At 36.5% G+C, this 14,547-nt stretch overlaps 1 pseudogene; it reads left to right on the forward strand.

Annotated features, from left to right (window-relative positions):
• The first annotated feature begins 12,837 nt into the window (after positions 1–12,837).
• Positions 12,838–14,274, forward strand: LOC115063156 (annotated as a pseudogene).
• Positions 14,275–14,547: the final 273 nt, after the last annotated feature.

The raw sequence follows: 14,547 nt of genomic DNA on the forward strand, positions 1-14,547 counted from the left end.
TTTCATTAATATTTTCACTGGAAATTCTGCTGCAGCAGCAATTTTAGTAACATAAAGGAGTTTTTATTACTTTTTCATATTTATTTCAATTAAGCTATGAATAATGAAAATTAGTAATATGTATAAAAATCTTCAAAATAATTATCCCAATTTTTGCACTGAATGCCAAGTATACTTTGCAAATGAACTTATACGATTTAGACACAAATCGAAGACTATATTGAACTGGAAATGAAAAAGTTATTTTTGTTGTAATACAAAATTTGCATACAAAGTTTGATTGTACAGACATACATTTATGCTGACAAATGTAAATAGCTTTATGTTTAAAAGCCTCTAAAATTAAAAACATTAATAAATCTTCAAACTATATGGAAGATTTCAAATATTATCATTATGCTTCCTTCATAGTTCAAATATAAGTATTTATATATTGATTGTACTTAAGCTTGAGGTGAAGATGTATATAAGTGAATATATATGTATATATTATATTATATATAATAGATATGATTATGTGAATATATATCATATAACTTTATATATATCATATAACTTATATTTAGATAATGAATGATATGGGTTAGGAGAGACAGATCAGTGGTTAAGAGCACTTACTAATTTTCAGAAGATGCTCATTCAGTTATAAGCACCCAAGTTACAATGCACACCTATCTATAACATCTAGTTCCATGAGATCCAATCAATGCCCATGTCTCCAGCCAGTCACCTTGGGCACCAAACACAAATAGTATATGCATACATGCAAGCAGGTGGGCACTCATATTCAGAAAATAAAGTAATTAAAACTTGTTTGCTGTACTAAAATTGTCATATTGTATTCCTATTTCAGAGGTAGTGATTTTTGCTGGTGTATGCAAGTTTTGTAATGAAATAAAAGCTCTAGATTATAAAATTGTTTAATTGAAAGGGTTTTTTAAGGTTCTTTATATATTTTGGATATTAGCCCTCTATGGGATGTAGAGTTGGTGAAGATCTTTTCTTAATCTTAATTTTGTCCTGTTGACAGTGTCCTTTGCCTTACAGAAACTTTTCAGTTTCATGAAGTCCCATTTGTCAATTGTTGATCTTAGAGCCTGAGCTATTGGTGTTCTCTACAGGAAATTTCCCCTTGTGCTGATGTGTTCAATGTTCTTTCTCAATTTCTCTTCTATTAGATTTAGTGTATCAGATTTTATGTTCGGTTCCTTGAATCATTTGTACTTAAGTTTTGTGCAGGATGCTAAATACTGATCTATTTGCATTCTTATACATTTAGATGTTCATTTTGACCAGGATCATTTGTTGAACATGTTTTCTTTTTTCAACTGTATCTTTTTGTCTTCTTTGTCAAAAATCACATGCTCATAGGTGTGTGGGTTTACTTCTGAGTCTTTGATTTGATTCCATTGCACAACATGTCTGTCTCTGTACCAATACCACGCATCTTTTATCACCATTGCTCTGTAGTACAGTTGATATCAGGGATAATGATGGAGAACTTTGACTCCAACTAGCCAAATAACCCAATTAAAAAAATGGATACAAAGATAAACAGAGAATTCCCAACAGAGGAAATTTAAAAAGCCTGAAGCATTCAAAGAAATTTTCAACATCCTTAAGTCATCAGGGAAATGTAAATCAGAAATGACCTGAGATTCCACATTATACCAATCAGAATGGTAAGATAAAAAACTCAATTGACATAACATGCTGGTGAGAATGTGAACACGGGTGAAGAGTTCTCTGTACCTGGGAGAACTGCAAACTTGTACAACTACTCTGGAAAACAATCTGGTGGTCCCTCATAAAATTGGAAATAGATCTACCTGAAGACACTACTATATCATTCCTGCGTATATACCTAAAAGATTCTCCACCATATCACAAGCACACATGCTACATTATTTTTTTCAGCAGCTTTATTTGTAATAGCCAGAAACTGGAAACAACCCAGATGTTCCTCAACTGAAGAATGGATACAGAAAATGTGGTTTATTTACACAATAGAATACTACAGTTTTACAATCAATTGCATCATGAATTTTGCAGGCAAATGGGTGGATCTCGAGAATATCATCCTGAGTGAGTTAACCTAGTCCCAAAAGCACATTGATGTCATGTACTCACTTATCTGATGAGTGGATATTAGCCATAAAGGACAGGTAACCGTGATACACCCCACAGACCCAAAGAAATTAAACAAGAAAAAAAAGCCTAAATGGGAGTGGTGAATTACACTTATAAAAAGGAACAAAATAGTCATAGCAGACACAAGGAGGAAGGAAAGTGGGTGAGAGAGAGGATAGGGTGGTGAATGGTGGACAGGTATTCAGAGACAGGAGAGAGACCCAGAAAGCCAGGAGATTGAGTGGAAATCTGTAGTTTCTAGGAGTTGGAGGAATCTTTAGGAAGTCCCAGTGACCTGAGATCAGGGGGGCTCCCAGGAGTCAATGTAGGTGACCTTAGATGCCCAATAGTGGGGACATGGAACCTGAAGAGGCCACCTCCTATAGCCAGGCAGGACCCCCAATGGGGGGAAAAGGACACAAACACACACACAAAATTGTCGACACAAATTTTGTCCTGTCTACAAGAAATGCAAGGAAAAACATGGAAAAGAAATAGAAAGAATGGTTAACCAATCACTATTTGCTTGACCATGGAATGGGTCTCTAGTTAACCTGGCTATTGGTTGGCCATTCTCTCAGTCTCTGTTCCATCCCCTGTGCCTGCATTTTTTGAAGGGATGATAAATCCCATAGAAAAGCATCAATCCCTGACATTATTAATGATAGATATTCTGTTATGCTTGCAGACAGAAGTCAAGCATAACTGTCCTCTGAGGGGCTCTAAACAGCAGCTGACTCAGATGCAGACACCAACAGCTAAACAGCAGCTGACTCAGACAGATGCAGACACCAACAGCTAAACAGCAGCTGACTAAGACAGATGCATATACCCACAGCTTAACATGGGACAGAGGTTGGGACTCTTGTGCAAGAGTTGGGAGAAGGATTGAAGGCCCTGAAGCGTATGAGTTCCCCCACAGGATGACCAACAGAGTCAACTAACCTGCACCTTTGGAATCTCTCAGAAACTGAGCAACCAACCACAGAAGGAGTCCCTGTGCACATATAGAGAAGATGTGCAGCTCAATCTCCACCTGGTCTCCCTTACTACTGGGGGTGAGGTTTTCCATAAAGCCCGACTGTGATATTTGTTTCTCATCAAGGCTGCCTTGTTTGGCCTCAGTGAGAGAGGATTCACCTAACCTGTCAGACATTTGATGTGCCAGTGTGGGAGGGATACCCAAAGGAGCTCACCCTCTCAGAGAAGTGGGGAGGAGGTTTGGGTAAAAGTCTCATTGAGGGGGGACCAAGAGGGGATATAAATAAATAAGTAAATTTTTTTTTTTTACTTATTCACGTTACATCCCACTCACTGCCCCCTTCTTAGTTCCCCCCTCCTCCTCCTCCCTTCCCCTTATCCTCTGAGAGGCTGGGTGCCTCTGAGTATCCCCCCTACCTTTGCACTTTTAAAAAAAAATATTATTAGATATTTTCTTCATTTACATTTCAAATACTATCCAAAAAGTCCCCTATACCCTCCCCCTGCCCTGCTCCCCTACCCACCCACTCCCACTTCTTGGCCCTGGCATTCCCCTATGCTGGGTCATATAAAGTTTTCAAGACCAAGGGGCCTCTCTTCACAATGATGGCTGACTAGGCCATCTTCTGCTACATATGCAGCTAGAGACACGAGCTCAGGGGGTACTGGTTAGTTCATATTGTTGTTCCACCTATAGGGTTGCAGACCCCTTCCACTCCTTGGGTAATTTCTCTAGCTCCTCCATTGAGGGCCCTGTGTTCCATCCTATAGATGACTGTGAGTATCCACTTAGTCTCTGTGAGGTTAGGTGCATCCTCTCCAACAGAGGCCAGAAAAATAGCCTAGCTAGAAGAATGTGTCCCACACACAGGCAACAACATTTGGGGTAACCCCTGTTCCAGTTGTCACATGAAGATCAAGCTGCACATCTGCTACATATGAGCAGGGAGGCCTAGATCCAGCCTGTGTATGTTCTTAGGTTGGTGGTTCAGTCTCTGAGAGTCCCAAAGGTCAAGGTTAGCTTACTCTTTTTGTCTTCCTGTTGATTTCCTATCACCTTCAGGGCCCATAATTCTTCTTCCTCTTATTCCTTAAGAGTCTCCAAGCTCATTTGGCTGTTTGGCTGTCGGCGTGTCTGTATGTCTGAGTCAGCTGCTGGGTGGAGTCTCTTAGGACAACTTGCTCCTGTCTGCAAGCATAGCAGAGTATCATTAATAGTGTCAGTTGATTGCTCATGGGATGGATTTTAGGTTGGGCTAGTGAGTGCTTGGCCATTCAGTCTCTGTTCCATCTTTGTCCCTACATTTCTTATAGTCAGTACAATTTTGGCTCAAAAGTTTTGTGGGTAGGTTGATGTCTCTATTGTTCCACTGCGATTCATGCCTGGCTATAGGAGGTGAGTCACAACTAAGATCACACCCAGTGATTCCTTGACCCTTATATCCCTTATCCCTTATATCTGCCTCAGCCTGGAGATATTAATTTGATTTATGATAAAGTACTATCTCTGCAATTAACTAACTGGATGATTTAAATCTTTTCTAACAATTCAATTTTTTTCAGTAAAGCATATATGGTAATATGTATTTAATAGGAATTTACAAAAATAAAATTTGATCACTGTATCACATCTATGACCATATCTGACATCATATTTTTGAATATATTATGCTTCAGGCATTATCCTAGATAAACCACACAATAGAAAAGACCTATTATTTGATGATTATTAGAAATTATTCTATGTCAAATTTAGATTTACACTGTTTAATCCACAGATAGTTGTCAAGTATTTTTAAATCTTTGTTGATTTTTCATTGGTGTTTTAATGAATGGTTTCTAATCACTTTCTGCATATTTTCCAATGGATGAAATGTTCATTGATTCACTGATACATAATGGCTCCCTGTCATGCTTCATTATGAACCTAAACTCAATGGTCCAAGAGGGAAGCTGACTAATTTGGACTAGCCACAGGTGAGTTGTTACATCTGTAAAATCACTGTGGTGGTCTGTGATTCCTAGGAATATTCTTCCACTAAGAACAACACATTTTTATACCTTGTTTGGTTTCCTGAAAACAAAATACTTGATACATATTCATCTAACTTGCCTAAATTTTCATAAGGCTTTCAACACTGCAATACTCCCACATTGTATATGTTCACATCACTACAAAGAACTGACTGAGACAGTCATAAAGATTAAAAGCTCATTTTGTTTTGTAGTCTGGAAAGTTCTATCTCAAGATCAGAGGGACCCATGTTATTTTTAATTGAATTGTTTTTGTATTTTATTCTATGGGGAGGTAACTTTTGATTTGAATTTTATTAGCATGTGGAAATACAACAAATTTTTGTGTATTAAGTTTGTATCATTGATCTTTTGTAAAATCTTTTATTTAATGCAATAAAGTACAATTTTTGTGTTTTCTTTAGAATATTCTATATGTGATGTTATCATGCAGTGTGCAAATAGTGTTAGTTTTCTATCTTTCAATTTAAATGCATTTTCCTAACCTTATCTTCACTAATTACATGGGCTCAAATTTTAACATTATTTTGAGTAGAAATGGTCTTTGCTTTTGATACTAGGGAGACAGATTACAGTCTGTTAGCTGTAGGAATTTGTTTTACATTCTTCCTTTTTTAAGTATAGGAAGTTCCTTTTCATTAGTAGTTTTTGTCATCATGAAATGATGCTGAATCTATCTATCTATCTATCTATCTATCTATCTATCTATCTATCTATCTATCTATCTATCCACACACACACACACACACACATATAATAGTTTATTCTACTACTGTGTTTTGTGTGTTACAGTAATGTCTTTCAAATAGGTATTTCATTGTTTGCTTAAGGAACAATAGTGGTTTAGAAGGGGATTTATTATATTGACTTACATTTTTTTGTGCTCATTTGTTCAACATTGTCTGTATACTGAGGAATATGAAAACCGGGCATCTCTACAGTCCCCCATGCTTTATGCCTTGGAGGTTCTAGGTTAGTCCTGAAGACCTCTAGGATGTCAGCAGCAATTGAAACAACAGAGTAGATGAGCTCACAAGCAGGAAGTGAATGCAGGCAGGCAAGAAGAAGCACTACTTACTACTTTGCACCCAGACTTATGTATTCCTGGGCTCCTGGAAGGTACTGATTACTCTGTGGTAGCATCTTTCTCCCTTTAGGCAATTCTTCCAGGAAATACCCTTACAAATTAATTGTGTATCTCTTAATGGATCTGAATGTGAACCAAATTGACGACCAAGATTAACTATCACAGAACAATAAGCAACCTTAAATTGCTAAAATGTAGTTATTATTTATAATACCTTCTAGTGTTTTTGAACAATCTTTATAATTTACTGTAGAACTTTGGTTTATATTTGTTTTTATGGGATACTTATGACTGGATTTGTTAAGAGATCAATTCTAGAAGTTACCATTTTGTAATGTTTTATTTACTGTCTATTTACTGATTTTCTATGTTAGGAAAGAACTGGAATTGAACATTTAGGAGCAAGGCAGAAGGCTAGTCTAAATTGCATGGCATCTACAAGGGTGATATTAGCAAAAATCAGGGAAATGGGGGACACAGTGTCTGAACAGACCATCTTTGATAACCAGAAAAGGCCTCATGTGGAAAGATTAGGACACCAACCCAGCCATAAAACCTCTAGCCTACAGCTTGTCATGTGTCAGGGTTGTGCTCAGACTGGAGCCTAGCATAATTGTCATCAACTAGACTTAGAGAGACTTCATCTAACAACTGATAGAAGGAGATGCAGAATCTCACAGCCAAATATTAGGCAGGGCTCAGGGATTTCTATAAAGAAGCTGGAGGAAAGATTGAAGGATCCAGAGGAATCAAGGACATTGCAAGTATATGGCCTTCATAATTAACTAGCTGGTACTCAAGTGGGCTCACAGAGATCAGGTAGCCTGTATGGGTCTCACCTAGGTTCTCTACATATACATTATGATTGTATGCTTTGGTGTTTTGTGGGATTCCTAACAGTGGTGTGGGGGCTATCTCTGATTCTTTTCCCTCCCTTTGAGACCCTTTTACTTCTTAGGAGAATAATATGCAATTGAAAAAATGAACAGGTACAAGCTCATAGGTTGTGTTAAAAAATTACTAAAAGATGTTCTTGTCCATTTAAGAGATATTCATTAATATATATTTCTTTTCTTTCAGTTTAGACCTTTTATATATTCAAGAGTAACATCAATACTACCAAAATATTTTTTTAGGAAGGAAATCTGACATTTGAGAGTTCTTATATAGTTTTGCTAGGTGACAAGATAGGGCTTATTGTAAAATGACCATTGAATGCACCACAATAGAGTGAAGCATCTGTGACTTTAAGATAGTTCTTATTTTCCTTTTCTTAGTCAGTATTGTATGATTCTATGTTCTGTGCATTTTTGTCCTTTGGCAAGACATGAATTCTCTTTTTTTCATTTTAAAATAAGTAAGTTGAAGTTCATTGAACCTAGAGGAGATTCTACTGCTGCCATCTTCCCAGATCAGTACAATTTCTAACTGGTATTAAATATCTCTCCTTATGCCAACCGATAAGTAGAGTTCTCACCCCTTATCAAAGAAGTTTATCTCTGTAGCAGAGTCCATTACAGATACCTGCAACTGGCCAAAATACAAGGAACAACTGCTTATGAAATGATCAGATCCAATGGATACATCTACAAGATAGACCCTACTTTGGGGTTGGGAATAGTGGTGTGTATTGTAAGAACCAGAGAAAAATAATTTCTGCTATAAGATTGTGTCTTATAGGTATGACAGGGCAGTTGCACCTATGAAAACTTAAGGATATATGACATATGAAACAATTCATGATGACACCATTTGACATACCAACATGGGAAAGGAAAATCCCAATTTCCCAATGAAAGGTTATGAGCAAATAATAACTGCTGAGAGAATCAGTCTTCTACTGGTAGCTTAACCAATCTTAAGTATTTAGCCCTAAATGCATGTGAATATAAGCAACACTAAATGGCCTTTATTTTCATTTTCTTGTATTTATTATTAATTTATGTATACTTATGAATATATATAACAATGAAAGACTAAAGGACAATGAATTTGAGAAGTGGGGAGCACAGCGCCACTTAATAAAATGATTTTTAATGCTTGTGGGATATTTAAATGTGTATCAGTTGAGACTCTTTATATCTAGAATACCCTATTGATCAAATACAAATATATTTAAAAATTGATCAATCAATTTTGTAATCATAATATAATTTACAAAGTAAATAGGGAATTAACTATAAGTACTAGTTAAACTACATACAGTATAACATGAAGAAAAAGTCTCCAGTGGGAGATAGGAACGTATTCTTTTGAAGGAAGGAGGGATGCAACTAAGATCTAAGACTAATGAAAAGAGATTAGTCATTCTGGCCATTTAGTAGCCTTTTGTCAGACTAAGAATATGTGCATTGTGATTAGGGTGGATATCATCAATACATGTGAAATCACTTTAAATAAGCAGCAGATTTTGTTTGATATATTCTGAAGTTTTCTGGAGAGTCTGAAAATTTCAAGAAGATTAAAATTTTCATGTCCACCAGTATAGGATGTAAAACCATGAACGAAACTGATATTTTAAAGTCCAGTGTTAACTTTACGAACCATGTGCAGAATCAGTAGATAACCAGAAAGTACCTAAATTTAGGCTTTTTTTATCCTCTGAACCCCATCTGTGGGAAAGAGAAGACTTATCTCTTACCCTTTTCTCAAGTGTCCTGTTTTAAAAATGAAAAAAATAAAGACAGAAAGCTACTGGAATATCAATTGATTGCTGTCAAACTCCTGAGATACAATATGTGCCAATAAAGGTATTGGACATTATTCAACATGCCACTCTAGAGAGGCTTTAGTAGCCTAGTATGCCTTTAGTTTAGGTCTGAGAGATGTAGCTTGGAATATTATTGCAAGGTGGATCCACATTATTCATTCATTGTTGTTGTTCTCAAGAAATGAAAAGGAACATAGTGATCCCAAGAAATATATGAAGTGTGCTACCAGTAATTGGGATATATTTTGAATAATTTGAATTGCTTAAAGAAATCTGATGGTGAAGTAATTTTTGTCTTTCATAATTCATAATTTTTCTATAATATTTCTGCATTCCCACTAATGCTTCTAATATTTTCTTAGCAGACTAGAAATTTTAATATATTTCATGAAACAATGGAGAAATTTTTCATACCTTGATTTAGGAACATATGAATACCATCAATGTAGATATAATTTTAAAATAAAATTATGTTACAATTTGTGTTAGTTCTGTGCCAGAGTGAAGATAACAGAATACAAAAATAAAGAACTGACTATAAAATACCTTCAGTAGACATAACTTATATTCTTGAATATTTGGGGTCAGAAACCTATTGGAAAACCTCAGACTTTCTCATTAGAATACCTGCCTCTTTAGCAAAGAATTTATTCAATGAATAATGCTTACAACTTCAAAGGATTATTAGAAAATTTCAAGTGGACATAATGATGCTAGCTCCTATATCAAGGGCTAGGATGAATTAACCTAGTATTATGTGAAAACTTTTAAAAGATGATAATAATACACCGAGAACCTTGATGTGTATTTAAGTCAGCCCAAGTCTTCCAGATTAAAAATGCTTGACAAAAATGATAAACTAATAGTATTTGATAACTTGGAATTTATTTTAAAGATTAGGCTCCAGAAGTAGGTCTACTCATCTACAGTGTCACAATTACTGAGGGGCCTGAACACTGGAAAGAGTATTTGAGTTATTGAAATCTGGTTTTTAACCTCGTTTACCTTTAGAATTCTAATCTATCCACTAAGGACCTGGGATCCTAAAGCTCTCACAATAAATTTTTGTCTTACATTAATCCTCCTTTGACTTCTTTTACTCCCCTTCTTCCCCCTTCTTGGTATATATTTGGAAATTGCAAAACACCTGGAATTTCAAGAGTACAATGCAACAATATTTCTTTTCACAAGGAAAATGAGCCCATAGTAATATTTACAGTGTAAATTAAGCAGTGTTTTTGCATCTAAAAATGATGATGTATATCTTTCATCATGGATTTGAGTAAAGTAAAACAATTAGTTTTCATTATTTTTGGTTGTACTAGATTGAACCTAGTGCCCTTGGTAGTTAAATGCTAATATATACTTCCATTTCCTTTAGTATATTTATTTTGAAACAGGATCTCACTTGTATGCTTAAGCTGGCCTTAAACTCATTCTCTAAGATTTGTCTTCCCAATCCTCCTGGTTCCATCTCCTAAGTGGCAGACATTTTAGGCTAGAGGTTAAGCAATTACTTTAAATCTATATTCTGATTTAGAACTCACTACTGAAAGAGATGAACCTACAAGTTACATATTGTAGATGACTGCTCAAGTGCAATCAATGAATAAAATAAATAGAAACAAGCTTTTGCCCTTCCTAAGTATGAGGCACTTATAATTTCCTTTGGAAGTCTCTGAACAAATCTTAAAGCCAAATACATTTATGATAAGATTGTCTCTTGGGTGTATATAACATAAAATTTAAATGGAATCCATTAAGAGGAATCTTAGTCCCATGTTGGCATCTCCAACATCATATAATTATCTCCAAGTTCATTTTCTTTCCCTGAAGTCTTAATAATTTCCTCTCATCTTTAGAATACAATTTGAACTCCTTGGTACCTACCCCTTGCTTTACACACTCACACACACACACACACACACACACACACACACACACATGCATTCACTGACATATACACACACTTCATTCGCGCGCGCGCGTGCACACACACACACACACACACACACATATACACAAACACAAACACATTTTCTACAGTTCCTTGACTACACCAATGTCTTCCTATCACAAGGCATTATGCTTGTTGTTTGCTGCCTTGACTGCTCTTTTCACATTCCACAATGCTCTTTTCTCCACAGTTCTCAAGACTCTTCCACAGTGTCACTAACTCATAAAGGTTTGCCTTGACATATTTGTCCAATTCTCTCACTATCTATCACTGCTTGATTTTCATATTATCACAACACTTAAAATTATCTAGCTGGTGTGTCTATTCATTATAACATGTACTTTAGAAGAATAACTATGGGGCTCTTTGCTTCTGCATGCTGAGTATATAGTAGGTTTTGAGCAAATACATCTTTAAAAATAAATGTATTTAGGCACTGGAGAGACTCAACAGTGTGCACCTTTGACACATAGCTGTAAATGACCCATAAATTAGCTTTCAGATAGCCAGGGCTCTCTTGGTTATAGTTACATGTCAGGAGTTCTAGATTTGTGAGGCATCATGGGGTGGGATGGACAAGCGTTTGCTACAGAGGATTTATACATTGGATACTTGTCAAGAGAAAGGATATGAAGAAGGACAAGGTGCACACTTGGGGGAGTTTGTGAGTCTTTGCCTCTTTTATGTCTATTATTTTAACTCAGTGGTAGAGTCAAAGACAGGCTGTGTACTGTTTAGCTTCCCGTATTTCCTTTTTTTTTTTTTTTAAGATTTATTTTATTTATTATATGTAAGTACACTGTAGCTGTCTTCAGACACTCCAGAAGAGGGAGTAAGATCCCATTAAGGATGGTTGTGAGCCACCATGTGGTTGCTGGGATTTGAACTCTGCACCTTTGGAAGAGCAGTCGGGTGCTCTTACCCGCTGAGCCACCTCACCAGCCCCCCGTATTTCCTTTTTTACTTTAATTTAGAATATAGTATAGTTTTTATACTTTAATGTGTCTTAGTCACTGTTATATTGCTGTGGAGAGATACAATGGCCAAAGTAACTTATAAAATAAAAGCTGAGTTGGGAGGTTTTCAAAACTTACAGTTTCAGAGCAACAGACAGAGGAGTATCAGATCTGATAGGTATGAATGTGAACAATAGGGGTGCCATTTATTAAGATGAACTGCATTACTTACAAAGTTATGCCAACATTTCCTATTATCCAGGATGTCCCTCAGCAGATGTGTCTAAAGATGGTGCTCTATCAACCCTGTATCTCCTTTATTTTAGGAATGTTGTATATTCTCCACAGAATTTGGCCATATCCCACAAGATCATGCTAGAGGACAGGTGAATATAAAAATGGACTATCCAAACAGAGAATGATAATCTCAGAACCTGGTTTTACCTGTAAGTTCTCAGGGGCCCAGATCTCTTCTGTCATTCCTCCACACAATTGCCTCTCAAAGCTCTTACAGAGCATCAGTAATTGTGGTTAATTTATTGATGACAATTACATGCTCTCAGATAGGAGTGCAGAAGATGCTATGGAAGTATCAGGAATCAAGGTGAGGTACAAATGCTGAATAGGCCCCAAAGGCAAAAACCCACCAAGGTAGAAGCGACCCCAAGACATGCAATCCCACATATCCCATTGAGGCCCTTGGGACCTGAGGTCTTGCCAATTGTCTGTGTCTTGAGTGTTTTTCTTTCTCATATGTTTCTACCAGTTCTTATAGGGAAGGCCAACTAAAAAGAAAGCTGACCAGTAAAGCTCTAGGATTTCTCTTACCAAGAAGATCTGTAAGTTGGCTTTTATTTTTAGAGTAACAAAGGTTGAGAATTTAAGCTAAGATAACTTAATATATTTCTCTTCCAGCCCTGTAGAAGCTCATCACCTACACAACTGAACATATTTCTACCCACTCTATCCTGTAAGAGTCATCATGCATCGCCAGCAAAGGTGTATTCATCTTCGTCTTGAGGATGATTTCCAGGATCCAAATGAAACAGAGGACTTCATGCTTGTATTGGTACCCATACCAGAAGAGGAGAAGAGGAGGTGGAGATTGAGGGGTAGGAGGAGGAAGAAAAGCATGAGAAAGAAGAGGAGGAGGAGGAAGAGGAGGAGGAAGAAGAGAAGGAAGAGGAAGAAATGGAGGAAAAGGAGGAGCAGAAAAAGGAGAAGAAGGAGGAGGAGGATACAGAGGAAAAGGAGGAAGAAAAAGAAGGAGAAGAGAAAGAGAGAGAACAAGAGGAGGAGGAGGAAAAAGAAGGTATTGAGGAAGAAAAAGAGAATGAAATGGAGGAGGAGGAAATGGAAGACTGGGAAGAGTATGAAGAAGATCAAGAAGGGGAAGATGAAGAGGAAAGTGAGGAAAAAACTAGAAAGTACGAGAATAATCAAACATCATCCATATGCTTTCCTTATTTAAACGCCTCCTTACATACTTTAACTCCTCTTCCCCACTCCTTTCCCACCCAATTCTCTATCTCTCCTTTATTTCAGGGCATTGAGGGAGAGAGGCATGCTTCAGGAATACTGAATCTTCAGAAAACTCAGAGCTACTTCTGCTCATCCACATTTCAGAAAAAATTTAGATGAAGATATTAACTACATGGAAGAAGAGGAGAGTCCAGTAATTATCCAGTCTTCAAAAGATACACCATCTTTGTTGAATAGCCTACTAAAGGAAAAAAAAAACCGACTGATTTGGTATATGCTATGATCTTCAAGTATCAAGTGAAGGAACCAATCACAAAAGTGGAAATGTTAGATATTTTCAGCAAAGAATACAAGAAACAATTTCACATGATCTTTATTGATGCTTCTAAGTGTCTGTACATGCGTTTTGGCATTGACATAAAGGAAGACTGTCCTATAAGCAACTCCTATACACTTGTCAGTTCATTGAACCTCACCTATTTAGAAAAGCTGAGTGGAGAGCAGAGAATGCCTAGAAATGGCTTCCTCATTGTTATTCTTGGCTTTATATTCATAGAAGGAAACTGCTTCTGAAGAAAATGTTTGGGAATTCCTGAATATGATAGGAGTATATGATGGATAGGATCATCCCATCTATGGTGAGCCCAGAGCATTTCTGACCAGAGATTTGGTGCAAGAAAATTATTTGGCATATCAGCAGGTGCCTAAGAGTCATCCTCCACACTTTGAGTTTTTATGGGGTCTGAAAGCTCATGCTGAAACAACAAAGATAAAAGTTCTAGAATTTCTGGCAAGGATCAATGAGCGTGAGCCACTGTTTTTCTTATTTTTGTTTGAATAGGCTTTAAGAGATGAAGAAGAGAAGGCCCGAGTCAGAAGTATTTCTCCAAATAGAAGCCCAGTCACAATGATGACAGAGCATGACCTTCCAGCTTAGACACAGAGTGATGCATTTGTTTTTGAATGTTTTCTCTCTGAATTTGAAAAAAGCAATAAAAATTCTAACTAATGGAAGGTCAAAACTAGCTTGAGTAGAAAACAGTGGAGTGTAACACTATCATATATGCTGTTTGGGAGGTGACTATTTTTTCATTTGGGATAGATTATCAAATGATATTCCTTTTAGTAAAAAATGCTACCTTTATAATCTAAGTTTATGAAAAACTTCAATCACAAATTTATTGCTGCTTTTTATATTTTTAGAAATAAA

The sequence above is a fragment of the Mus pahari genome, chromosome X (assembly GCF_900095145.1).
Source record: "Mus pahari chromosome X, PAHARI_EIJ_v1.1, whole genome shotgun sequence".
NCBI lineage: Eukaryota > Metazoa > Chordata > Mammalia > Rodentia > Muridae > Mus > Mus pahari.